This window comes from Neofelis nebulosa, chromosome 2 (assembly GCF_028018385.1).
Source record: "Neofelis nebulosa isolate mNeoNeb1 chromosome 2, mNeoNeb1.pri, whole genome shotgun sequence".
NCBI lineage: Eukaryota > Metazoa > Chordata > Mammalia > Carnivora > Felidae > Neofelis > Neofelis nebulosa.
This window is the reverse complement of record NC_080783.1, coordinates 101,279,276-101,306,912: the sequence shown is the minus strand read 5'-3', so window position 1 is coordinate 101,306,912 and position 27,637 is coordinate 101,279,276. Positions and strand designations below refer to the sequence as shown.

General features: G+C 37.4%; 1 pseudogene; it reads left to right on the top strand.

Moving 5' to 3' along the window:
- Positions 1-9,950: 9,950 nt before the first annotated feature.
- Positions 9,951-25,741, top strand: LOC131490593 (small ribosomal subunit protein uS2-like; annotated as a pseudogene).
- The last annotated feature ends 1,896 nt before the right edge of the window (positions 25,742-27,637 follow it).

Sequence of the window (27,637 nt, the reverse complement as noted above, 5' to 3'; positions counted from 1 at the left end):
CCTGACCTGTGCAGAAGGGTCTAGGTGGACCCTCTGATGCATGTTCCAGCTTCACTCTTTAGCACACCTCCCTGCATCCACATAACCGCACAAGATAGTTGCAAAAGCTCGGGATGAATAAACTCTGGGGAATTACGAGTGTTGCTGGGGCTTCTGAGAAGGATAGAGGATCCAGGGCAAGGATTGCCTCACCTTTCTTTGTGTGAGTGAAGCAGCTCATGTAGCATTACTAGAGATAAAGAGGGATATTTTTCAATGAGATATGACAGCCCAAAAGAAAGACATAATGGTAATAAATTGCTATGTATCCAAGAATATACCTCTAAATGATATAAAACAGAAAAGGACAGAAATAAAAAGGAAAGTGGATGAATCCTAGACCATGCTGGAAAGCTATTACATGCTTTCACCAAAAACTTGTAGAACTAGCTGACAAAAAAAAAAAATAAATAAATAAAAGCATAGAAGATACAAATAACACAATAAATAAAGCTTGATCTAACCCATATATTTTGAGCAATACAACAAACAACTGGAAAAATAGTGCAGGTGTTTAAGTACAGATGGGTTATTTACAAAATTCACTAAAAATTGATCATTGGCTAGTCCATTAAGTAAGCCACAGAAAAATTCAAAACATTGAAAGAATTTGAATTATGTTCTCTTACCCCACTGGAATTAAGGCGGAAATCTGTACCAAAAAGATAACCAGTAAGTGCCCCTACATTTGTTTATTTATTTTTGAATTTTGAAATTTATGAAATTAAGCAATGCATTTAAAAATAATCCATAGGGCGCCTGGGTGGCGCAGTCGGTTAAGCGTCCGACTTCAGCCAGGTCACGATCTCGCGGTCCGTGAGTTCGAGCCCCGCGTCAGGCTCTGGGCTGATGGCTCGGAGCCTGGAGCCTGTTTCCGATTCTGTGTCTCCCTCTCTCTCTGCCCCTCCCCCGTTCATGCTCTGTCTCTCTCTGTCCCAAAAATAAATAAAAAAAAAAAAAACGTTGAAAGAAAAAAAAAAAAATAATCCATGGATCATAGGGAATCCTAAGCAAATAAGTATTCTGAAACAAATGATTGGGAAACTATGACGTACGGGTCACAGTGATATTTTTAGTTTTGATTCAGCTGATGATTGCACTGGAAGATTCATGAAGTAGTACTCTTAAAACTCTTTCCTTTTCTCTTCTATATATTATATTTTTAAAAAATTGTACAAGGGTATATCTGCTTCAACTAGGTGATTCAACATTATTAAGAATACATCTTTGCATCTCTTAGAATCATCTTCTCTCCTACACCATGAGACATGACATTATAACTGAATGTTTATCTTTGGCAACCTCTGTGGATATAGAATGTGTGTCCCATCATCATAAACTTCTGGGACTGAGGTCTTTCTTGTCATAGGTCAGGCCCCAAATATATATGTATTTTAAGTTTATTTATTTATCTTGAGAGAGGGAAAGAGAGAGAAAATTAGAGGCAGAGAGAGAGGGAGAGAGAGAGAATCCAAAGCAGGCTCTACACTGTCAGCACAGAACCCAACGTGAGGCTCAATCCCATGGAATCATGAAATCAGGACTTGAACTGAAACCAACAGTTGGACACTTAATCGACTAAGCCATCCAGGCACCCCTCAGGCCCCAAATATAAATTTCATCTTCTTCCTCCTGACTTTGGAATGTAGATGTAGGTGAAGAGTTTCTAGAAGTTTTCATTCTTAACCCCTTTTTCTTCCCCAAAACTTCATGATGGAGATCATATACTTTCTGCCATGTTTTAAATTATGTTCGTATTTAATTATCTGTGTATACCTAATTTATTTTCTTACATTATGATGTAGTACAGCTCCATGAGCAAAAACCCATTGCTGTCAGACAGCCCTGGTTAAAAATCTCACCTGTGTATTTTTTTTAACTGTATGATATAGGGAAACTTACTTAAGCTCACTGGGACTCAATTTTCTCATTTCAAAATAAAAGTAACAATGCTTACTCTGTAATTTACAGTAAGGAATAGAGTAAAATAACCTATGAACAATGCTTTGTATTGAATTTGTCTCTTAGAATACTAATTCCATTCCCCTCATAAATTATTTTTTGAATCAAAGTGGTCAATGGAAAAATATCTTTTATGTAATAGAGAAATTAATATCTTTCTTTTTCTTTGCAAGAGTATAGAATATTTAGAGGGCATTGGTATTTTTAGGATGAAAAATGTAGAGTGAATTAAACTCATTAATTTTCCATATATTCTCTGAAATTATTTTTTATAATATCTTGCTTGTCAAATAAGAGATTCATATAAAAAGCCTCATAAGAAATTCCAATAGGAAACAAAATGTATTAAAAGTATTATTAGCTCTTTAATGGGACTCCAATTTCAACATTTATGTAAAGATTTTTCCTTTTAGTGTGGCTGCAGTTTCATTAAAATCTAAATTAAAAGAAGAGAAGAGATGCTTTTCTTAAAATGACCAAATCTGTATATTTTTCCCCCAAAAGTATCAGAGATGGGAAAAAGCTAGTGGAAGCACACAAGGCTTTTAAGGTTCATGGTCAGACCCAGTGAACCATTGTCATCCTTGCCTTCATGCCATCAACCAAAGGCAGTCAAAGAGCAAGGGGATCACGAATGCACAGTCACCCCCACTGAGGTTGCTGGTTGGGGGGGGAGGGTGAAGCAACAGTTTAAAGCACATAGGTACCATACATTCATGTAAGGTTAATTAGCATATAACTAATTTTGGGCTTAACCAAACACAAAATGTCATTAATTCATGTTTTTATTCACTCATTAATGCAGTCAACGACCAAATAAGTATTTAAGGGACATCAGGGACTTCTGTGAAGTTAGCCTAGTCACTGACCCTGGCTTTAAAAACATTAGAATTATCACTTCATTTGTTCATGTATTCAGCAAAAACTTCTTGAACTTCTATTAGATGTCAAGCTATTTGGCAAATGATTCCCAAAATTTAGCTATCTCTTTTACCCAACAATTCTCTGTACTGGATAAAATAATTCAGTGACTTAGATGTATCATATACAAATAATTATTCCTGGAGAGTTCACCAAGATTCTATATTAAATAAAAGTAGATGCCCACTTTTTGGGTCACCTGGGTGGCTCAGTCCGTGAAGCGTTGGACGTCAGCTTAGGTCATGATCTCATGGTTTGTGGGTTCGAGCCCTGCATCAGGCTCTCCACTGACAGTGTGGAGCCTGTTTCAGATCCTCTCTCTCTTTCTCTCTCTGTTCTTCTCCCACGTGCTCACTCTCAAAAATAAATAAACATTTAAAAAAATAAATAAGAGTAAACACTTTTTAATAGATGATTTCTGAGATTATAAACGTAGAAAAGATTGGTAAGATCTCTTTGTAAAGAATTTTGGGCTAATATTTTTATGGCAATATTTTTTGCCAGATGTTGCCAACTGTTGGCCTACTGAACATATTCAGCCACAGATGAATTTTGTTTGGCCAGCATAGAGGTTACACATTCTTGCATTTGAATATATACAGGTGTGGCACATACCCTCTGGTTCATCACATCACCCTCTACTTCTATACTAAGGACTCAGTCTACCCGTACATTGGTTAACCTTTCATGGCCCTGCAGCATTTGATTTTATAAACTGTGCTCAGTGGCATATAACATTGGAGCACTGGTTACCATTCACACATGCATTTGAACAGTTCCAAAACTAGTGAGAAAGACTTAAGTCTTGTAAGTATTATGTGAGATGACCCATTTATTCAGGCACGTTAAGCAAAAACATGTAATATCTGCACTTCAGATGGGGAATATAAACTAAGTAAGCAATCGAGGTATCTGTCTGAGTTAAAAACCAAAGGCAAATATGACAGTTATTGCCCTCACTGAGCTCACTTTTTAAGAGGCAATCAACAAACTATTTTTGATAAACCAGGACAAAGCTTCCACATGGATGCAATGATACCTGGACTGAGTCTTGAAGGCAAATAGTTTGTTTTGTAGGTGAATATGGAGAAGAGGGTATTTCAGGTCCAGGGAAACATACAAGACAACAATCACACACACGACTTCCTGGGTGAAAATTAAGTACATTTGAGCCCCTGAGACCAAATGATGAAGGGCCTTTGTCACCAAGGCATGCCCCCCAGCCTGCTATTAACCCACTGATCAGTCATCTATATTTGGACAGTTCTGTATCTCCATAATAGCTATTGCTAATCGCCTATCCCCTATCCACTCTGCCCTTCTTTCTTACCCAATTCTACTTGGAAGAAGGCGATACGTGTAAAAAATCTTGATTTTCCTACATGCCATCTTGCAGTTAGGTTTGGCCATAAGGCCCTCATTCTGGGAACCAAAATGTCAGTGAAAGTTTTGGTTAGGGCCTTTAGGAAAGCCATTGCCTTCCAGATAAAGAGACACAGACTGACATGTGTCTTTTCCCCTTTCCTCTTTGTTTTTACCCTTCCTCCTACCTGAAACATGGACATAAAGCCTGCATTGTTGTTGTCATCATGAGAGCATAGAGCTAAAGGCCACCTGCTAATAGCGGTGGGACAGAAAAACAAAATAGAAGGCTTCTAGGTCTCATTATGGAGTCATGGAACCATTGCATCAGCCTTCAACTACCTGTTTCTGAATTTTTTTCCTTGTGAGGCAAAAATAAACCTACTACTTGTTTAAACCACATCTGGTCAGGTTTTCTGTTTCTTGCAACCAGATGCAGTCTTGACTGATATACCATGAAGCCAGATCACAAACACTGGGAATCTATAATGCTGTGCTCAGAATTGGGATGATTTCTACTTGTAGGAGATGCAAAAATAACAAGGATGTGGTCTTTGATCCTCTCTAAAGTATGCTCAATAAAGGAAACTTGTGCTTCTATACTGAATACTGTGTTTGTGAGCCAGTAATCCAAGTACCTGAAGACATTCACTAATCTTCCATGGAACGTTCATTCATATAGTCATGTACACACCTACTATCCCAATTAGTTTAATATTCCTCATAACAGCACTTTGCTTGAAGAGAGAATCTGGACACGGGATCCTGGATTGCTCAGTCAGTTAAGCACCTGATTCATGATTTTGGCTGAGGTCATGATCTCATGGTTTGTGAGTTCGAGCCCCGCCTTGGGCTCCTAACTAACAGTACAGAGTCTGCTTGGGATTCTCTCTTTCTCTCTCTCCCTCTCTCTCTCTCTCAAGATAAATAAACTTTGAGAGAGGAGAGAGAATCTGGATATACTGAGATGTCCTTATTTAAGTAACAGCTTATATGTTAATAGCCTTGTATAAGATATGTTCTTATGGTGCATGTTTGATGTGGGGTGTTGGTAGCGGGATAGGTAAGAAGAGCCTCTCATGGAGAGGTGAGGATCGACACCACAAGAGAGACATTCCAAAGGAGTAAGACTTCAAAATATATTCATTTTCAGGAAGGCTATTCTTTTTCTCTGAAATATAAAAGAATATGTTTGGGGCGGGTTCTTATGTGTACATTAGCCTTTGACATGGAGTGGAAAAAATGACTGGCATTTCTCTCCAAGTAAATCTGCTTCTTTTTCTCCCAAGAATCAGTATCGCATCTATTCAATGACTTCCTGTGTGGAAGAAATGATAGGAGATTTTCTTCTTCAGTTGGAAGGAAAACTTTTGCTCTCTGTAACCCAGACCCCCGGGGAATGTACTGGGCCTTGGTGCCGGTTTGGTTAAATCACATACTCGGATCCTACAGCAGGGAACACTAATGCCAGCATGAACAACTGTGCACCTCCTCAAAGTTGAAACATTCTCATTTTCTCTGCTAGGAATGACCATTTTCAGAAAAAAAACAAGAAACGGCCATGGTCTGATAAAAAATAGGTTTTCTGAATGGGAATGAAGTCATGAGAGCCTTTTTTTCTATGATAAGTTACTTTCTCTTTTATAGACAATTTTTTGTTGACTCTGTGGTAATCTAAGTTTACTGCAAAATTCCACGTGTTTATGATTTTCTTAAAGATCAGGCTGTGTTCAAGTCTCATGCCACTGAACTGTGACTGTTTAAACATAAAGTGTTTGGGCTTGTTAAATGTGTTGATTTACCAAGGAACGCTGCTTTATATCTCATGAGAAACTTTTTATTGGAATAATGAGAAATAGAAAAACAAGGTTCCCAAAGTAGAAGTGGTTTTGACGTCATCTAATTTGACTTATAAAATAAGTTTTGAATAATTCCCATGGGTTCCTGAATGATAGTTTTCTATGTTATTTCAAGGTGAGATTGTTTTTTTTTTAATTTTTGTTATTTTTTTCTTTAGATTTACATCCAAATTAGTTAGTATATAGTGCAACAATGATTTCAGGAGTTGATTCCTTAGTGCCCCTTACCCATTTAGCCCATCCCCCCTCCCACAACTCCTCCAGTAGCCCTCAGTTTGTCTCCATATTTATGAGTCTCTCATGTTTCTCTTAAGTTTTGTCCCCTTCCCTGTTTTTATATTATTTTTGTTTTCCTTCCCTTATGTTCATCTGTTTTGTCTCTTAAAGTCCTCATATGAGTGAAGTCATATGATTTTTGTCTTTCTCTGACTGACTAATTTCACTTAGCCTAATACCCTCCAGTTCCATCCACATAGTTGCAAATGGCAAGATTTCATTCTTTTCGATTGCCAAGTAATACTCCATTGTATTATATATATATATGTATACATATACATATGTATACATATATATGTGTATATATATATACATATACATATGTATACATATATATGTGTATATATATATATATATGTATACACACACATATATATATATACACATATATATATATATATATATATATATATATGTATGTATACCACATCTTTATCCATTCATCCATCGATGGACATTTGGGCTCTTTCCATGCTTTGGCTATTATTGATAGTACTGCTATAAACATTGGGGTGCATGTGTCTCTTTGAAACAGCACACCTGTATCCCATGGATAAATGCCTAGTAGTGCATTGCTCGGTTGTAGGGTAGTTCTATTTTTAGTTTCTTGAGGAACCTCCATACCGTTTTCCAGAATGGCTGCACCAGCTTGCATTCCCGTCAACAATGCAAAAGAGATCCTCTTTCTCCTCATCCTCACCAACATCTGTTGTTGCCTGAGTTGTTAATGTTAGCCATTCTGACAGGTGTGAGGAGGTATCTTATTGTGGTTTTGATTTGTATTTCCCTGATGATGAGTGCTGTTGAGCATTTTTTCATGTGTCAGTTGTCATCTGGATGTCTTCTTTGGAGAAGTGTCTGTTCATGTCTTTTGCCCATTTCTTCACCAGATTATTTGTTTTTTGGGTGTTGAGTTTGATAAGCTCTTTATAGATTTTGGATACTAACCCTTTATCTGATATGTCATTTGCAAATATCTTCTCCCATTCTGTCAGTTGCCTTTTAGTTTGGCTGATTGTTTCCTTCGTTGTGCAAAAGCTTTTTATTTTGATAAGGTTCCAGGAGTTCACTTTTCTTTTCCTTGCCTCTGGAGACATGTTGAGTAAGAAGTTGTTGTGGCCAAGATTAAAGAGGTTTTTGCTTGCTTTCTCCTCGATAATTTTGATGGCTTCCTGTGTTACATTAAGGTCTTTCATCCATTTTGAGTTTATTGTTGTGAATGGTGTAAGAAAGTGGTCCAGGTTCATTTTTCTGCATGTTGCTGTCCAGTTTTCCCAGCACCACTTGCTGAAGAGACTGTCTTTATTCCACTGGATATTCTTTCCTGCTTTGTCAAAGATTAGTTGCACATACGTTTGTGGGTCCATTTCTGGGTTCTCTATTCTGTTCCATTGATCTGAGTGTCTGTTCTTGTGCCAGTACCATACTGTCTTGAAGTTTTGTAGTATAGCTTGAAGTCTGGGATTGTGATGCCTCCTGCTTTGGTTTTCTTTTTCAAGATTGCTTTGGCTATTCAGGGTCTTTTCTGGTTCCATACAAATTTTAGGATTATTTATTCTAGCTCTGTGAAGAATGCTGGTGTTATTTTGATAGGGATTGCATTGAATATGTAGAATGCTTTGGTAGTGTCGACACTTTAACAATTTTTGCTCTTCCTATCCAGGAGCATGGAATGTTTTTCCATTTTTTTGTGTCTTCTTCAATTTCTTTCATAAGCTTTCTATAGTTTTCAGTGTATAGATTTTTCACCTCTTTGGTTAGATTTGTTCCTCAGTATTTTATGGTTTTGGGTACAACTGTAAATATGATTGATTCCTTGATTTCTCTTTCTGTCACTTCATTGTTGGTGTATTGGAATACAACCGATTTCTGTGCGTTGATTTTATATCCTGCAACTTTGCTGAATTCATGAATCAATGGTAGCAGTTTTTTGGTGGAATCTTTTGGGTTTTCCATCAAAGTGAGAATGTTTTAACCCTAAGAGTGTTTTGAACAAAATATTTTCATCTAAATAATATGAACCCCAATAAATGTCATCTAGAACGTTTTATCCAGAGATTTCATTAATCCTTTTGATTTCATTGGTCAGTTTTCTCTTCATCATAGTCAAAAGATTTCCATTTATTTTTATCTTACTGAAAATATTTTCACTTGTACAAATACTTTCTCAATTAAGTTGGTAATAAAACGCAATTCATTAACTAATTTTCTTGACCAAAATAAATTTTTATTCATCAATTCTGATATAACCTTTTGTGACCTTTATTTCCACCAATTCTAATTTTCCTGAGTCAAAAATGGGATGTATTTGGTTCTTAGCATGAGGAATTTGTGAGTCAGATCAAAGAAAGACAGATATGAGAAGGAGAGAGGACAAGTAAGACAAGAAAGGTGAGGACAGAAAGAGAAGTGAGAAGAACATAAGAATGAAAAATGGTCTGTTAGACATCAACATGAGAGGAAGCATGTGGTGTTGACACAAACCAGAGAGCCAAGAAATCATGTTGGCCATATCCTAGATGGTGGCCTAAACTCAGGTTCTTCTTCTGACTGAATTCAACTCTACCCTAAGAAGGTGAGATTTGGTATGCCCTTCCCCTGCAGGGCTCTACCTTCCATCAGCCTACCCACTATGAGCTAATACCCAGCCATCTGGCTAGTTGATGGACCTAGGGCCAAACAGGGTTTCCACTTTGGCTCTGACATCCTGCACCACCAAAGTTCAGCTTGTGTTCGAGTGTTCATGTATTTTTTTTTTTTTACTGTCCGCCTCCACTTGAGCTATCATTTTATATTTGAGTGGAAGACAGATGGAGCCCTGAGAGTGAACTTTCAAGCCATCCCAAGTATGAGACAAGTCAGGATCACATTTTAATGAATGAATGAGCACATATACACTACACATTGCCATCATCATATTAGTCACCTGCAGGTACTTAAGTTTATATTTGGCGATTGGAAGCATTCAGCACTCTTTAACCACCTTTTTTATTTATTTTGGAATTTGTTTCTTTTATAATCATATTTCTTCATCTTGTTCAATACTTGGAATTAAATGAATATTCTTTCTATAAGACTTTATTATCAATAGGGATACACGCTAGATAAATAACACTCTTAAGTTGAACTATTTCAATCTACAATTCAGTAATATTGACTGAGTACCTACAAAATATCAAGCCCTCTAGTTGTTTACAAAGATTTGGAAAGCTTACAAATTATTTGGCACTTTAAGTTACTTACAAATGCACTTTTTATTTGCTTGACAATGCTATTCATTTTCCCATAAAAGGATGATTTATGCTGGCTTTCATTTTTACATTATCTATGGACTCCAGTCAAATGCCAATGTCACCCACCAGTTTCTGGGGATTGTGAAATCTACCCTTTGAGAGTTATTTCTTTAATTGGAGTGATAGAGTCTGGAACTGCTCCCGTGCCTTGGCTCATAACCCCAGGGTGTCCTTAAATGTTATGTTGTCATCAATTATCCAAAACAGAGCCATTATAGTCTATCCAAATCATCAAGAGATGGATGAGCTTGCCACTGAGAGAACAGTGAAGGCAGCTGCAGGTTGAGATGCTGGCCAATATATATAATATGTGTTTCCCAGGACATGAGAGGAAGAAACAGACTGTGATCCAAAATCATGGCAAATATAGGTAAGGCTTTGTTGCACAAAATGTGTTTCTGAAGCTTAAGACCTTTTCTCTGGCCATCGCAGTGGACCAGAGAGAACTAGAAGTTAAATCAGACATTCAGGGGCGCCTGGGTAGCTCAGTCGGTTAAGCGTCCGACTTCAGCTCAGGTCACGATCTCGCGGTCCGTGAGTTTGAGCCCCGCGTCAGGCTCTGGGCTGATGGCTCAGAGCCTGGAGCCTGCTTCCGATTCTGTGTCTTCCACTCTCTCTGCCCCTTCCCCGTGCATGCTCTGTCTCTCTCTGTCTCAAAAATAAATAAACGTTAAAAAAAATTAAAAAAAAAATCAGACATTCAGATTTTCATTTTGGTAGTAACTCTTTTTCTTCTAATTCAACAAATATCTATTATGTACCCACTATGGGCTTGGCGCAATGCAAGTGCTAGTGATACAATTAAGCTCAAGAAACTTAAATTCTTGGTACTTAATTGAGTAATGATATGAACAATGATTGGGGTATAATTGTGATGAGTGCTACACAGAAGAAGCAAAACATAGGAAAATGCCTACCCTGAGAAAGTCTAACTCGGTTAGAAGTTGGGAGAAATCTAGAAATGTTTTCCTGCAGAAATAAATTTAAACTGAAACTTGAAAGAGTCAGTTAAAGACAGGCAGGTAAGGACAAGATACAAAGGAGCATAAAAAGTGCCAGGCAGAACAGCATGTAAGAATGTTCTCACAGAGGTGGTTGGCACACCCAGAACATACACGGTCTGTAGGCCATGAGTTACTTATATTACTGGGCATAAATGACCTCTTCCATGAACTACCATGATAGAGATACTTTTCTTAGACTGACATAGTAAAAAAGAATGAGTTTGTTTAAAATATCTAGTGCACACACATACACATACACATGGGGAAAGACGGCAAAATACAGTCTGACCTGTGAAGCTGAATTCTGACCTGTGAGGCTGAATTTTATGTGAGCTGTAGAATTGTAGAACTAGGAATGGCCATGAAAATCATCCTAGATGACACTTTTTTTTTTTTTTTTTTTTTTAAATTTTTTTTTCCACGTTTTTTATTTATTTTTGGGACAGAGAGAGACAGAGCATGAACGGGGGAGGGGCAGAGAGAGAGGGAGACACAGAATCGGAAACAGGCTCCGAGCCATCAGCCCAGAGCCTGACGCGGGGCTCGAACTCACGGACCGCGAGATCGTGACCTGGCTGAAGTCGGACGCTTAACCGACTGCGCCACCCAGGCGCCCCCTAGATGACACTTTATAGATGATGTCAACAAGATCAGAGTTTGTTATTTACCCAGGATTGCAACATTGCTTAAAGGCAGAGCTAAGAATGTGTTTTCTGATCCTGAATTCATTGCTTTTTTTCTTAGACAGTGAGTTTTAAAATAAATTATTGGTTCATATCACATATTACACCAGATTACATATTAACTATTGAAGTCAGAATTTGAACGCAGACCTGCCTAATAGCAAAACCCATGTTATTTATACCAAATCATAGTGATACTTGGTAAATGAATGAACCAAATTATATAAACGAATGAGTGAATAAACATGTGAAGCTTGTAAAAAGAATACAAGAATAAAAGAATAAAATAAATAAATAAATAAAAGAATAAAAGAATACAAGCAGTATTTTTTTAATGTATGTTTATTTAGTTTTGAGTGAAAGAGAGCATGAGCAGGGAAGGGGCAGAGAGAGAGGGAGACAGAATCCCAAGCAGGCTCCATACTGTCAGCACAGAGCCGGATGCGGGACTCGAATTCACAAACTGTGAGATCATGACCTGAGATGAAACCAAGAGTTGGATGCTTAAACAACTAAGCCACCCAGGTGTTTTAACAAGCAATATTTTGAATTAGGCAGTGTTTTGATTGAATGCACAGTAATGGTTTTGAGAAGAATATTTTTATCCTTCAGGAATTTTTTTTTTCCTTTAGAGAGAGAGAGAAGGAGAGTGCCAGCAGGGGAGAGGCAGAGAGAGAGAAGCAGAGAGAGAATCCCAAGCAGGCTCCACAACCAGCACAGAGCCCCCTGTGGGGCTGGGTCTTAAGACTGTGAGATCATGACCTGAGCTGAAAGCAAGAGTCAGAAATTTATCTGACTGAACACCCAGGCATCCCTCGTTCAAGAGTTTTTAAAAACAGAATCCAACTCTGGAATAGGAGATAAAAGGTGCGGGGTTGTTGTAAGAACCTAAATTGGAAGGAGCCTTGGCAAATAAAGAATTCCAGAGTTTGGCAGCAAGAGCGCTGGGGTCAGGATTGTGCTGTCACCTTCAACATGGACTCTGTGGTGATAGAGGACACATTCCAGCCATCAACCCATCTCTGTAGTGCCTGCTGTCGATTCTAGATTGCTTCCTGGGAATGTCTAATTGGCTGAGCAAGGGTCAAATGCTTCTGCCAGGGAATGAGGAGTCAAAAGTACCCCCACTTTCAATTTCCAATGAGGGAGGTAAGATATTATGTCCCTCTAATATTGTAAGCAATGAGGATTTTTATAAAATAGGAAAGGAAATTAGACATTTGAACACCAAAATAATAAAATATTTCACTACAGCACTTTTTCTGAATAGTGATGAGAGTAGGAAGTAAAAAATAAGTTTAAGTCAACTAATACTTTGAATTTGTCTTAGATGAGTTTTCAGTCGTACTACGAGAAAGACGAAGATTAATTCTAAACAGCTAAAAGCAAGAGAGGAAAATAAATCAGTATCAAAGTTAGTAATTCTAAAGCCACATTGAAATGAAAGCAAGGAATTAAATATGCAAATGCCCATTTTTATTTGAAAGATAGCAGTTTTAGGGTGCATCCGCTGACCTATCACAGGAGAATATAGAAATATTAGGGAGAAAAGAGCAAAAACTAAAGACTTTATGTATATATATATATATATATATATATAGAGAGAGAGAGAGAGAGTTACATAGATATAGATATATGGAGATAGAATTAATTACAGCTTTATTTTAGAGGCAGTAAAGAACAGTAAAGAGCACTCAAATGAAATTATTCACACTGTGAGAATGTATAGTAAAAATATCCATCACACTGTTTAGAAAATAAGCCCAAACAAATGAACATTCACGCCCAGATAAAATGAGTTGTTTTTTGGTTTGTATTTATCTGTTTATTTAGTTTACAAAGGCTTGAAGCTTTGTTTCTGTAATCTATTTGGACAGAATAACAGTTCCAACATATGGGAAAAAACAGTGCATTTTTATCATTATACACAGGCACATGTATTCATAAGAAGGGATTTTGTAATAATTGGCTGGAATGAGGGTTGTAGTATTTGTGGGTCTCATCTTTCCTTCATTCCATATCCTTTGTCACTACCAATAGCAAAAACCTATTGATTCAATTCTTTGTATTTCAGTGACGCACTTAGACAAGGAGGTCTCCAGATCACACTATCCTTACAGGTCACAGAATGCTATTCTCATCGTTTTAGAGGATTTGAATGAATGCCAAAGGTTTTGGGTGTTTCCCGCATGCAAATTTCTAGAGAGAAATGCCTTCATAAAGAAAGCAGGCAATTCTGGGTACCATCTGAACTTTTCCATGCTCCATGCAGCTTTTCCTGAATGCCATATTTCTTCCTCTCCAAGACTTTAACAAACTAACAATTGAAGATGTACAGACCACTAAAGAGAGACAGGATAAAGGGCATCTGGATGGCTCTGTTGGTTAAGTGTCCAACTTTGGCTCAGGTCATGATCTTGTGGTTCATGGGTTTGTGCCCCATGTTGGGCTCTGTGCTGACAGCTCAGAGCCTGGAGTCTGCTTCGGATTCTGTGTCTCCCTCTCTCTTTGCCCTTCCCCCATTCATGCTCTAGCTCTCTTTCTCTCTCCAAAATAAACATTTTTTAAAAATTTAAAAAAAAACACTAACAACACATACTGAAGTCTTAACGTGGTACCAAGTGAACATCATCTACAGATGCACTCATTTAATCTTTACAAAGACCCTATAAAATAGACACTATTGCCCCAAGTTTCTTCGAGAGTAGGAAAATGAAGCCCAAGGAGGTTAGCTAAGTAACTAAACAGCTCACTATTACACAGCTCCTAAGTGGAGGGTTTAAACACAGGCTCTTCAAGGCCCAAGTCCATCCTCCTAACTCCTTCTCCTTTGGCTGCCAAACTGTGACTTTTTCTTTTCTTTTCTTTTTTTTCCTTTCCCCTTTTTTTTTTTTTTTTTAATCCGTCTTCAGCCATGGAGCATGCTCTTGTCACATGTATTTTGTGCCTCCTCCACTTGTGTTTCAGCATTTGGACTTTCAGTTCGGTTGGAAAATAATCAAATAGAGAAGCTTTGTGTGTTAAGCATGTATGGGAGCATTTGCATCAGCTATGAACATTTTGTCCCTTCACCTGAAGTAAGGTAGGTTTGGGGGTTTGGGGGTGCCTCTCTTGAGTTGCCAAATAGGGTAAAGTTCATAAAATGGTAGTGACCAAAAGCATTAGTTTGTTTGGGGTCCCTTTTAAATTCCTATCCTGCTAATGTTTTTTAGATTCTCCTTTGTGTTGTGCACATCCCCTGCTGCAGGTGAACCGTAGCTCTTTCTGTTCCGCTCTTACTAGTAGCTATTTCATGAGTCCTTACGGTGTTACTCATGATCCATGTAAATATCATATAATTTTAAATATTTATAATTACGTACCCCTTGCAGAATCTGATGAGTTCTACAAAAATCATCTTCCGACTACTATCAAATTAACACAGTCACATAAAATATTCAAAATCTAAATTTAGTATCCAGAGATAAAGATTCCTGCACGGTGGCATGAAAAGATCAAAATATGCTCTCCCCAAAATATAAAAGTGGGGGGAAATGATAAAAAAAAAACCACTTCAGAGCTCTGGAAGTCAACCAAAATAAACAACAAATGGAGAAGCACTTATTCATAAGAAGCGATTGGTACCTGTAAGGACAATGGGAGACACAGCCCTTTTTTTCTGGGGCTGCTCTTATCCCTTTTGCCCAGTTCAGGTGAAGGTTTTTCCAGGGCTCATCTGGCCCTGAAACATAGTCGTCATGTGGCCAGAGGGGCTGACTTGATTTGGCATAAAGGCCAAAATCTATGGTCACATTATTAGTAGAAGTTACAATTTGGGGAGAAAACAAACTGAGAAATCTGCTTCTCTGTTATAGAAGGTTGAGAAGAGGTTAATAAGCAATAAATTTAATGAAGAAGGCTGAGAAATTAGAGTTAAAGCAGGACCAGATGAGGTACTTATATTTCCCTGAGTGACTAGAGTAATAAGCACACATGCAAAGAACATCAAAAGGAAGCAACCAGAAAGTCCAAGTCTAGGCAGAGTTGAGAACTAGTTGAATTTTGAATGTATTCCACAGAGAGAGTTTTTCAGCAAAGGGAAAACTCCTTGTGGAATCCATGCGTTCGAGCACAACTTCTGCCTAAAATACTAATTGGCCACTAAGCCATAGAGACACAGTGGTATCCAGTAGGAAAGTAGAAATACATATTTTTAAAAAATGGAGTAGAGAGGCACCTGGGTGGCTCAGTTGGTAAAGCGTCTGACTCTTGGTTGCAGCTCAAGTCATGATCTTACGGTTCATGAGATCTGATTGAGATTCTCTCTCTCTCTCTCTCTCTCTCAAAAATAAATAAATAAACACTAAAAAAATGTTTTAAATGGAGTGGAGCCTCTAGATTTGAAAATTATACTAATTGAAATGCACATTTCACTAGATGGGTGCAACAAAATATTTAAATGGTAGAAAAGTAATCCATAAACTTGATGGTAGATGAGTAAATATGATTTAATGTGAAGGACAAATATTGATGATAAGTGAACAGAGCCTCAGAGACATGTGGGACATCATCAAACATATCAACACCCATGTAAAGGGAGTGGTACAAAAAGTAGTTGAGGAAATAATGACCAAAAACTTCTCAAATTTAATGAAAAACTTTATAGATCAAAGAGGTATAATAAACAAGTAGTCAGATATACACAGAATATCTAAATTTAGACATTTTATAAACATTTATTGTAGCAGTCAAACTTCAGCAAGATAAGAAAATGAGAAAATCTTGAACGCAGAGAAAAATGACGTATCATATACAGGGGAAATAACAATACAGTTAATGCCTAGCTTCTTATCATAAATGGTGGAGATTACAATGAAGCAGAATGACATATTCAAAAAAAAATGAAACAAAAACTCTCAACTAATAATTTTATATATGACAAAAATATCTTTCCAAAATAAAGCAATATATATTATATATATAAAGCAATACATATATATTATCATATGTATTTATATGTATTTATATATTTATGTATATTTACTGTAGTAGACAGACTTAACAAGAAATACTGAAGGAATACGTTTAGTCTAAAAAAAATTACACTGAACAGTAACTTGAATCTAGGAAAAGAAATGAAAGTCATCAGAAATTGTGGGTATGTATATAAGTATAAAATATAGTACTTAATTTTTAAATTTTTCTTATGAATTTGTCTTAAAATATATTTTATAAAACAAGAAATATGCCATTCAATTTTTGGGTTTATGACATATATAGATGTATGATACATATCCATAAGACCACAAAGGAAAGGAGAGGAAATGGATAATTATTAGAGCAAATTTACTGTACATTATTGGAATTACATAATTATTAATCTGAATTAGTTTATGATAAATTAATATCTATATTATAATATTTAAAGCAAGTCTCAAGAAAATAACTTTAAAATATAGTTTAAAAACCGAGTGCAACTGGGGCATCTGGGTGGCTCAGTGGGTTGAGCATCTGACCCTTGATTTTGGCTCAGATTGTCATCCCAAAGTCATGGGATTGAGCCCCACATCAGGCTTCTCATTGAATGTGGAGCCTGTTAAGATTCTCTCTCTCTCTCTCTCTCTCTCTCTCTCGCTCTCTCTCTCTCAGCCCTTCCCCTGCTCACATGCACGTGCATGCATGCAGTCTCTGTCTCTCAAAAAAAAAAAAAAGTTAAAAATTGACTGAATTAAAACGGTACACCAAATATATTTATTTCATATAATGAACAAAAAGCGTCATTGATATGTTTCAATAAAGTAAAATAAAAGTCATATCTTTGGAAATAAAATCAGTATCAGTAAATTACCTTTATTCCTTTTTACCTACCCACTTTGATAAATTTTTTTGAGTAATCCAACGTAAACGTATTCATATGCATAGGCCTACCTTGCTGTTGTTTATGACCTTCTAAGATTAACTATGTCCTTCTAAGATTTTCCCTTATGTAAAGTGTTATTGTCAAGGTTATATTCTAAGCAATATATCAAAAAAATAAGTCATCCAGGCTTCTAGTGATTCTCAAAGACACAAGGACCAAAATAAGTTTCTAATACTCTCAGTGGTAAAGAACCAGCTTTACTTTTATTTTTAAATCTGCCACCAAGTGCTTTTATAAAATCTAATAAAATAAATTACTACAAAAAATGAAATTTTTAGGAAAACCAAAAACATGAGGCAATGTTTTTGTCAATGTGAGAATCAACACATTTCATCAAATTGCTGTCAAAACTTCTAAACACTCAGTTTCTATACTTAACACATTATGATGGTTAATTTTATGTGTCAATTTGACTCGGCCAAGGGATGTACAGATAGCGGATAAAACATTCTGTATGTCTGTGAGGGTATCTCTGGAGATTAGAATTTGCACGTGTGGACTGAATAAAGAAGTTTCACCCTCACCAACATGGGTAGGCATCATCCTATACGATGAGGGTCCGAATAGAACAGGTGAAGGATGGACACATTCCCTCTTTCTGCTTGAGCTGATCTTAAACTTCTCCTATGCTCTGGCATAGGGGTTCCTGGTTTCTAGATGGGAATTTCTACCATAGACCCCCAATTCTCAGACTTTTGGACTCATGCTTACAACCATCTGTTCCCTGGTTCTCAAGCTTTGAGACTGAGACTAAAATATACCACCTGATTCTTTCCCGATTCTCCAACTTGCAGATGGTGAAATGTGGAATTTCTCAGCCTTCACAATAGTGTGAACCAATTCTTATAATAAATATCCCATTTTAGTATCTACTTATCTGTCTATTATCTATCTATCTATCTATCTATCTCCTATTGGTTCTGATTCTCTGGAGAACTCTGACTAATGCAGTCTGAACATGAAGAGTTTAGGTAATGACATTAGGCCACAGAACATATTTTGAGTAGTTCTGCTCTAAAAGACCACCTTTAGTTTTGAGGGCAAAGAGTCTTTAACTGTGTGTTCAAAGAATGTTTATTTGAACTCCAGTAGTTATCCAGGTTTATGTTGCATAAGAATAGAGCAGATGGTCAATTGTATGATGTAACATCAAAGGCAGAGAGGGAGTTAGCCTGTTCCCCATTCTAATGCTTTCCAACTTGAATACTTAAAGTTTCTTCCTTTCTCGCATGAAAAATTTGTTCTTCTCAAAAGGTGAAAATGTAAGAGACACTTGAGCATGGTTAAAAGATCTGAAGGAACAAATTGCCTAGAGAGGAAACAAAGTTAGCCTGAGAATGCTGAAGGGGAAGAGGGAAACAGGAGATAGAAAATAAATTATCCTATTGAGAAGCATGTATATTCCCTAAAGAAGTTTGCTCGGGATGGTGATAAAATCCAAATTACCTTGACCTGGTAATGAGTTTCTTTAGCAGACTTTATTAGACCAAGCTATAGCCATATGTAAGGTTTAATCAAGGTGATAAGATGCTCTTACTTTATGAATGAACTCTGATGCCCTTTAACCTAGTTTAACAATAGTTAAACAATATCTTCTGAATTTGTGTAAGACAACTTTCTATACAGCCTTGCAAACACACATTCCTATTTGCTAGATAATAGCAGATAGAAAAATAAAAAGAAGATGGATTTTGGAAAGTAGTACAAATCAAATGGAAAGGAGGAAATTGTGCATAAGTGTAATTTATTTTTTAGACAACCTCGTGTGCTTTTTTAGATATAATCAGTTCCTAACACATTTCTGAATGGTGTCTTTTTCGCATATAAACTCCCTTTTAAACAGGGATGAGGAAAGCTAATGGTTTTCTTTATCAGTGCTAGAATTGGGTTATGATGCAAACATATATGCAAAAATTTGTAAATCACACAGAAAAAAGTGCGTATGTGTAGAAACTATTATGGTTGAGTTTTCTTCTGAAGCTGTGTTCTCAGTATATAAAACGTCTTTGTAAGTAATGTTTAAGGACAGACTAGTTCTTGTAGTTTTATGGAATATTACCACAAGGTCCCTTCCAGTTGTGGTCTATGATTCAATGTGAACAACATTCTGGTACAATAAAGGAATCAGAAGAGTCACTTTTCCTTTTAAGGGACCATATGATGCCACAAAAGAAATGACACTGGGAAAGTTAGTCCTGGCTTCAGAAGTTTGAAATGCATAAGTCCAAAGAATAAATTTATGGATTGGTGAAACTGAGTCGATATTCAATCTTGACACCATGGTCGTTGTCCTTTTTATATAATCTTATTTTTATAAGTATATACCTAACATTTTATAAGTCTAACTTATTTTTTAAGTATTTATCTAACATTTTATAAATCTAACTTATTTCTTAACTATTTATCTAACAATTGTGAGTAGAACCTGTTGATAGAATGATGCTGGGTCTGTGCTGCCCATTCTCTTGTTGGAATCTTAGTCACAGATTAAAATGTAGGAGAAAAGAATGTGTCTATATTATAGAATAACCAATATAAAATGGATTTCTCCGAAGTGGAACTTAACGCAGTTCAAATATGTAGTAGGTATTGAGTAAAATTTGTTGAATGAATGTGCAATAACTCATTGCTATTTGATCCAGAGATTCTCTCTCCATAGGCAGAAAATTCACTTTTTTTTAACATGGAAAACATTGTAAAAATTATTAATGTGATGTTTTTCCTCCTTGGTTTCTTTAAAATTTTTTAACATGTATTCATTTCTGAGAGACAGAGAGAGACAGAGCATGAGTGGGGGAGGGGCCAAGAGATGAGGAGACACAGAATCCAAAGCAGGCTCCAGGCTCCAGGCTCTGAGCTGTCAGCACAGAGCCAGAAGTGGGGCTCGAACTCATGAGCCATGAGATCATGACCTGAGCTGAAGTCAGATGCTTAAACAACTGAGCCACCCGGGTGGGCCCTCTCTCTTTGATTTCTTAAGCATGTATGTGATTTTCACCCTACTTGACTCATATTATCCAAATCCTGGGCTTGTGGAAAGGAGAGAAAAAATTAGGAATTTTAATATTCAACCTCTTACAGTAAAAAATGGGATTTTCAAGCAAGACTATAATGTTCAATTTAAGCTACTTTCTTGACAGAGGACTGCTTATATTTTATTTTTGGTTTTCCTCTTTAAGCATATTAATAGGACGTCAGACTAGATTTTACATGAGGAAAGATAAAAAGAAGAGAGCAAGTTAGATCCTCTCTTGAACTAAGGTATTTAGGAAAAAGAAAAGAAGGAAGGAGAATGAAAAAGCCAGATAAACATCAAACTCAGACAGAGAGCTGACTTAGGTACTAAGACAAGCACTGAGAAATTATTTACTGTGCTGCTGGAAGGTCATCTCATACACTCTCCTGTATCACCAGTCACATTGACCAGTGTGCTTAGGCAGAGAGAGTTGCAGCACTGAGCTGTCTTGATCGCTCTTGGTTCCCATGGAGTATGACTGTTGATTTGCTAGCTAATGACTTGCTGCGAGGGTACTCATGGAAGGACAAGGTGACCTCATCAGAGGATGTAGGTAAACATCCATGCTAGGGGACAAGAAAGAGGATGGACCAAGAACAAGCACCAATTAAAGCTGAGTTGAGGGGCGCCTGGGTGGCTCAGTCGGATGAGCGTCCAACTTGGCTCAGGTCATGATCTGGCGGCTTGTGAGTTCGAGCCCCAGGTCGGGCTTTATGCTGACAGCTCAGAGCATGGAGCTGGCTTCTGATTCTGTGTCTCCCTCTCTCTCTGCCCCTAACCCACTTGCATTCTGTCTCTGTCTCTCTCAAAAATAAATAAACATTAAAAAAAAATTTTTTAAAAAGCTGAGTTGAAGTGAAGTCAACAGAGTACCCCAAAACCATTGCTGAAGCCTAGAGAAATTAGACCATGAATAAACATCTCTCCACCTGTATCAGTAAGGCATGCTACAGCCAGAGATGCAAAAGAAATATAATTCTGGAGATCTAAGGATTGGCATAAGGTCAGAAAGCCCTTCCTTCCATGTCCTACTTTCCATGAAGCATATGGTGTTTGCCCTACCATACATTTAGATGTTGGGGAAAAGAGTCCAGGAGATGGGGAAGGTTAGTCCAAAGACTGCTCATATTTATGCAAGAAAGAAAACTCTCTTTAGGGGCGCCTGGGTGGCGCAGTCGGTTAAGCGTCCGACTTCAGCCAGGTCACGATCTCGCGGTCCGTGAGTTCGAGCCCCCCCGTCGGGCTCTGGGCTGATGGCTCGGAGCCTGGAGCCTGTTTCCGATTCTGTGTCTCCCTCTCCCTCTGCCCCTCCCCCGTTCATGCTCTGTCTCTCTCTGTCCCAAAAATAAATAAAAAATGTTGAAAAAAAATTAAAAAAAAGAAAACTCCCTTTAAGGAAGTTTAATGATCAAACTGGACTCAAATTTAGTCCAGCTTAGATATTTAGTAATTTTTTCCTATTAATTGGGGTGTGAGACCTTGTATGAAACAACATATTCAGTTTATTCAAAAATAAAGACATTAATTTTGAATATTAAAGTGGCATTGTTAGGTAAAATTTATTACTTGGAGACCCTTTCTCTCCCTACAATTTTAATTTAAAAATTAGAATTATCTCTCAAAAACAACAAATATTGACAAACCATGTTGTTTTTTCCCCTCAAATCAGTTAGTTTCTCTTTTGTTTTCTTTGTTGAATCTCCCAGAAGTCTTTAAAAACAGATACACAAATAAATAAGATAGAGTTCTGCCTTTCTTAGCAAGAGGTGGGGGATAGTTCTAGAAGCCCACCTTTATAGCACACTATAATAGCATGTGAAGTGTGACAGTGTGATTTATACAAAATGTCACAAGAATACCAAAGACAGAGTGACTCCCTGGATCAGGGCAAGTTTTGCAGCTGAAGTGCTATTTAACCTAAGCCTTGAAGAGCCAATAGTAATTGGCCAGTATGGGAAGAAGACAGAGGGATATCCCAAAGAACTTATTTAAAAGCCCAGAAGTGAACAAAAACTGGCCATGTTTGGGGACTCTGAGAGTTTGTTGTGACTCAAACATATTGAGCATGCACATAGAAGGGGAGAATGATTAGCTGTAAGGACAGAAGCAATGAGCCAGAAATACAAGCCTGTGTACAATTAAATATTGAATAGTGAGCCATCCGATATTCGAGTATTATGGGAGCCATGAGTATTATGGGAACGTAGAAAAAAAGAAAACTAATGACAACAGAGTGCTCAGTGAAGGCTTCATGAAGCAGATGTAATTTATTCAGATGCCCTCGGCGTTACAGTTCTCATGTTAACAGTATTCTTATTATGCCTCATGCTACCAATGGGCACCAGTCAATTAAAGCATCGGGACTGGAGGGAACAGCATGTAGACCTTCTGATTGAGATGTATGGCTGTTAGGCTGCCTGATCCAGCTGAAGGTATGGGGAAAAGACTAGTTTTTTCTGGAAGCTTTTCCTAAGGACTGCTCCTTAGGTACCATTTCCATTGGTGGTTAGGTGTTTCCTATAACAAGAATTTTGTAGGCAAAACTCAATGGGCTTCTATAATGTTCTTTATGAATATTCTGATGGATTTTGGATTGATTCAAGTGGTGATAATGTAAACTATGTTTCCTGAAAAAAGGTAACCACAGAACCCTTTCCTTGAACATTTCACAGGATTAACTTTCCACAGAATACATTTTAAGGAACACAGACACGGTTTGGCTGTTGACAAGAGAATCTAGCATGTCATTGGGCAATAAAGTAATTCAAAATATAGCCGGGTGCCCTAGCAGGGTGTGGAGGTCTGCATCAGGAAATACTTAAGTAGGAAATGTTTAGGTAGACAAGCAAGGAAATGTACAATGTACAAGGAAATTTTTATTAGGGATGCTTCACAGTATCATACCTGACCCAATGTACCTAAAGTATTCATTTCTTTTTTTTTTAATATTTTTTTCAACGTTTTTTTTTTATTTATTTTTGGGACTGAGAGAGACAGAGCATGAACGGGGGAGGGGCAGAGAGAGAGGGAGACACAGAATCGCAAACAGGCTCCAGGCTCCGAGCCATCAGCCCAGAGCCTGACGCGGGGCTCGAACTCACGGACCGCGAGATCGTGACCTGGCTGAAGTCGGACGCTTAACCGACTGCGCCACCCAGGCGCCCCTAAAGTATTCATTTCTATGGAAAACCTTTCTGTCTTTTATCTTGTCTCTGAAATGTACATTCAACCGTTTTGACTAGTTGCTCTTGAGTCTCTCCTTCCTTGTCCTTTGGTTTTCATCCCACATCACTACATCAAATTATTTCCTTTACAATATTTTTTAACCTTTTTTTTCTACTAAATTGTCTCCTACCAGAAGGTAAGTAAGCTTTTTGAGACCAAGTACTTTAAGATAAGATCACTGCTGTATCCTCAGTACCTAGCACATAGTAGGTCTCAATATTCACTGGAAGGATGGATGGATGGATGGATGAATAGATGGATGACTTAATTAATTAATCTGGGCATTTGGAAGCTCTTGAGAAATGGCGATTGTGCATTGTCTCATTGTCCTGTAAAAAACTACAAGTAAAATTCACCTTCCCATATTCTTGAGTTTTCTTTTCATTGAAATGTCTTTTAAACTGTCTCATTTCTGTACATGTTCGAAGATATTTTCACACAGAATTCAAGCAAATTGACACGGTTCTTGGATGGAAATTTTAATTCTTCTTCCTTTATAATTATACTTAGCATATGCTTCACACGTGTTCCTAATAGCTGAGAAATGCTGTCGTTTAGAGTGATTTTTAGTCTCCTGGTGTCTTCAATTAAAGGGAGCCTCCCATACCAGCTGCAGAGCCAATGATGACACTGTTGTTATAGTGTTATTTCTAATTATTTTAGCATATGTTGACCACAGAATATTTGTATTTTAAAAATCCATAATTAAATAATTAATCTAGGCAATGATCATAATGGCCGTTAACATAAAATAGGAGACATTATCTGCCTTCTCATATAAGTGTAAAGCTTCACTTATGAACAAGTGTTGCAAAAAAATTGTTTTTAATCTTGAATCAGATTAAGCCTCCAGCTCTGGTGACCAGTGTCCATTAAATACAGAGGACATAAATATATCACATGACCCCACATGCAAGCAATCAGTGAAATCTAGACTGTGGAAAAGTCTGGTCAACAACCAGTCCATTTTTTTTTTTCCAACAAATGAATTGCAAGACATAAAAGATGAAAAGAGGTACATTTAATGTGTGGACCTTGTTTTGATCCTAATTTAAAAAAATCAATGGCAAAAAGAAAATAAAACCAACAAAAAGCACTCTTATAAGAAAGTCCTAGAAAATTTAATACCTTATTATTTTCTAGAAAATGATCAAACTCACTTGAGGAGATCCAACTAAAGAGATTCATGTTACTGTATTAACCAATACACCTTTCATACAACTATTTTAAAACATCATTATGTATCCTTTCTGTGCTACCCAGGGAGAGAGCCACAAGGTGTTTTATGTTCATGTCATAACTTAAAGGAAAACTTTCACAGTGTCCAGAGACCTTTATGTCCTGCAAGTGAAGGAGGAGGGTGTCCTCAAATTCCCTGCAGCAGGAACCCATTTAGGTGGCACCAACCTTGACTTCCAAATAGAACAGTGCATCTACAAAAGGAAAAGTGATGGTATCTACATCATAAATCTGAAGAGAACCTGGGAGAAGCTTCTGCTGGCAGCTCGTGCCATTGTTGCCACTGAAAACCCAACTGATGTCAGTGTCATATCATCCAGGAATACTGGCCAGTGAGCTGTGCTGAAGTTTGCTGCTGCTACTAGAACCATTGTTATTGCTGGCCACGTTACTCCCAGAAATTCACTAGCAAGATCCAGGCAGCCTTTCCAGAGCTGAGTGGTTACTGATCCCAGGGCGGACCACCAGTCTCTCTCAGAGGCATCTTACGTTAACCTGCCTATCATTGCTCTGTGTAACACAGATTCTCCTCTGCCCTGTGTGGACATTGCCAGCCTTTGCAATAAGAAGGGAGTTCACTCTCTGGGTCTGATATGGCAGATGCTGGCCCAGGAAGTCCTATGCGTGCGTGGCACCATCCCCCTCGAGCATCCATGGGAGGTCGTGTGTGATCTCTACTTCTGCAGAGATCCTGAAGAGATTGAAAAGGAAGAGCAAACCGCTGCCGTAAAGGCTGTGACCAGGAGGAATTTCAGGGTGAATGAGCAGCTCCAGCTCCTGAGTTGACTGCTACCCAACCTGAAGTCCCGGACGGGTCTAACGGCCTGCAGGAGCCCTCTGCAGCGCCCTGCAGCGGTTCCCTACTGAAGTCTGGAGCACTCAGCTTGCCACTGAAGACTGGTCCACAGTTCCCACTGCTCAGACCACACTGAATGGGTAGGAACAACCATGGAGTGGTTTTAAGCTGCTCTCTACAAACGCAAACAAAATGGAAATAAGGTTGTCAGAAAATAGTTTCTAATAAATAAATAAATAAATAAATAAATCCACATATTATAAAACACATAGAATTGCAGGTTGCTGTATACAAAGACATATTACTAAAGGTCAAAATATTCTCAGGAAAGTTGAAAGTTCTGGGAGAAAAAAAAAGTTTTAATCTCATTTTTCAGCAATTTTATGGCTATCTTTATATGAATTTAAGAATTATTACCATTCCTCAGGAAAAATTCTTCTTTGTCTTCTGGGGTTTGATGGCAATGAATTTACCTAATCACTACCACCTGCCTTACTTATGACTCACAACTCAGGGCTAGATATGTCGTTGTAATTTCTTTCATGTATCAAATAAAAAAAAGTGCAGCCCCTAAACTTCCAGTGATTAGTGGGTGATCTTAGAATGTTCTTTCCAGTTTCGGAGGCTAAAGTTTTAGACCAGTGAATGAAGTAATGAGATGGGAGGTATCTAGAAAGCTTTGGGTAGACTCTTGCCTTTTGTAATCTGTAGAGGGGAGTGATTATTAGAGACAAATACATGCCAACCACAGTTAAATGTTCAACTTTATCTCAGTCACCACCTTCTCTACCTTCAAAACTTTTGTCAGAAGTAAAAGAACAGGGGCGCCTGGGTGGCTCAGTCGGTTGAGCTACCGACTTCGGCTCAGGTCATGATCTCACGGTTTGTGAGTTCGAGCCCTGCATCAGGCTCTGTGTTGACAGCTCAGAGCCTGGAGCCTGCTTCTGATTCTGTGTCTCCCTCCCTCTCTGCCCCTCCCCTGCTCATGCTCTGTCTCTCTCTGTCTCAGAAATAAATAAACATTAAAAAAAAAAATTTTTTTAAAAAGAAGTAAAAGAACAGATTTATAGAAAAGTCATCATTTTCTTCCTCTTTCTCTCTTTGCTATGTACACATATGTTATTGACGGGAAAAATACAGTGGCCGACATGAAGCAAGGGAGTGGAAAAAGTGAGCCAAAATTGAGAATATCCGTTTTCTGGATAGTCAAGTGTTAGCTGTTCTGATATTGAAATAGAAAGATCCTTATTCATTTCATTCTCTATGTATAATCCATATGTGTATGCACATATGTGTTATGGATGTGTATAAATAAATGCAAATCCATACACTCATCTATATATGTAAGACATACACAAATATTTATATACAGAGAGAGAGAGAGAGAGAGAGAGAGCGAGAGATGAAAGAGAATAAAATTCCAAAGAACATTTTTTTCTCCTTAGAGAGTAATGTACTGTATCTCTTCATTTCCTATATGTTTTCATAATGAATGTATGACTTACATTTTTCTGGATTTATGATACATTTCTAGAGATATAATTGCTATAACTTTACTTTTATAAAGAAAGATATTATTATAATACTAAGTGATTAGTATTATGTTATTAATAAAATAATCACATAAAATAGCATGGACAATAATATTAGAAGATTTTCTTTTTTTCCTCTTTACTGGAAAAATTATCATTAAGGAAGGTATAGGAGAAAAATAATCCCCTCTCCTTTGTTTTTTTATTTCTACATGTAGACATACCAAGACACATGAGCATAAATTTTAAATGACAATTTAAAACATGCTTCATATAAAAATATAAATAAAATAGAACATTCTTTCATATTTAAGATTATGAAAATATAGCATATTTAGAGCTTTGAGGGGGAGGGAAAAGAGGGCAGAAATTTCTTTTTTTTTTTTAATTTATTTATTTTGAGTGAGAGGGAGAAAGCAGAAGTGGGGTAGGGGTAGAGAGAGAATCCCAAGTAGGTTCCATACTGTCAGCACAGAACCCGACACAGGGCTTGAACACTCGAGCTGTGAGATTATGACCTGAGCTGAAGTC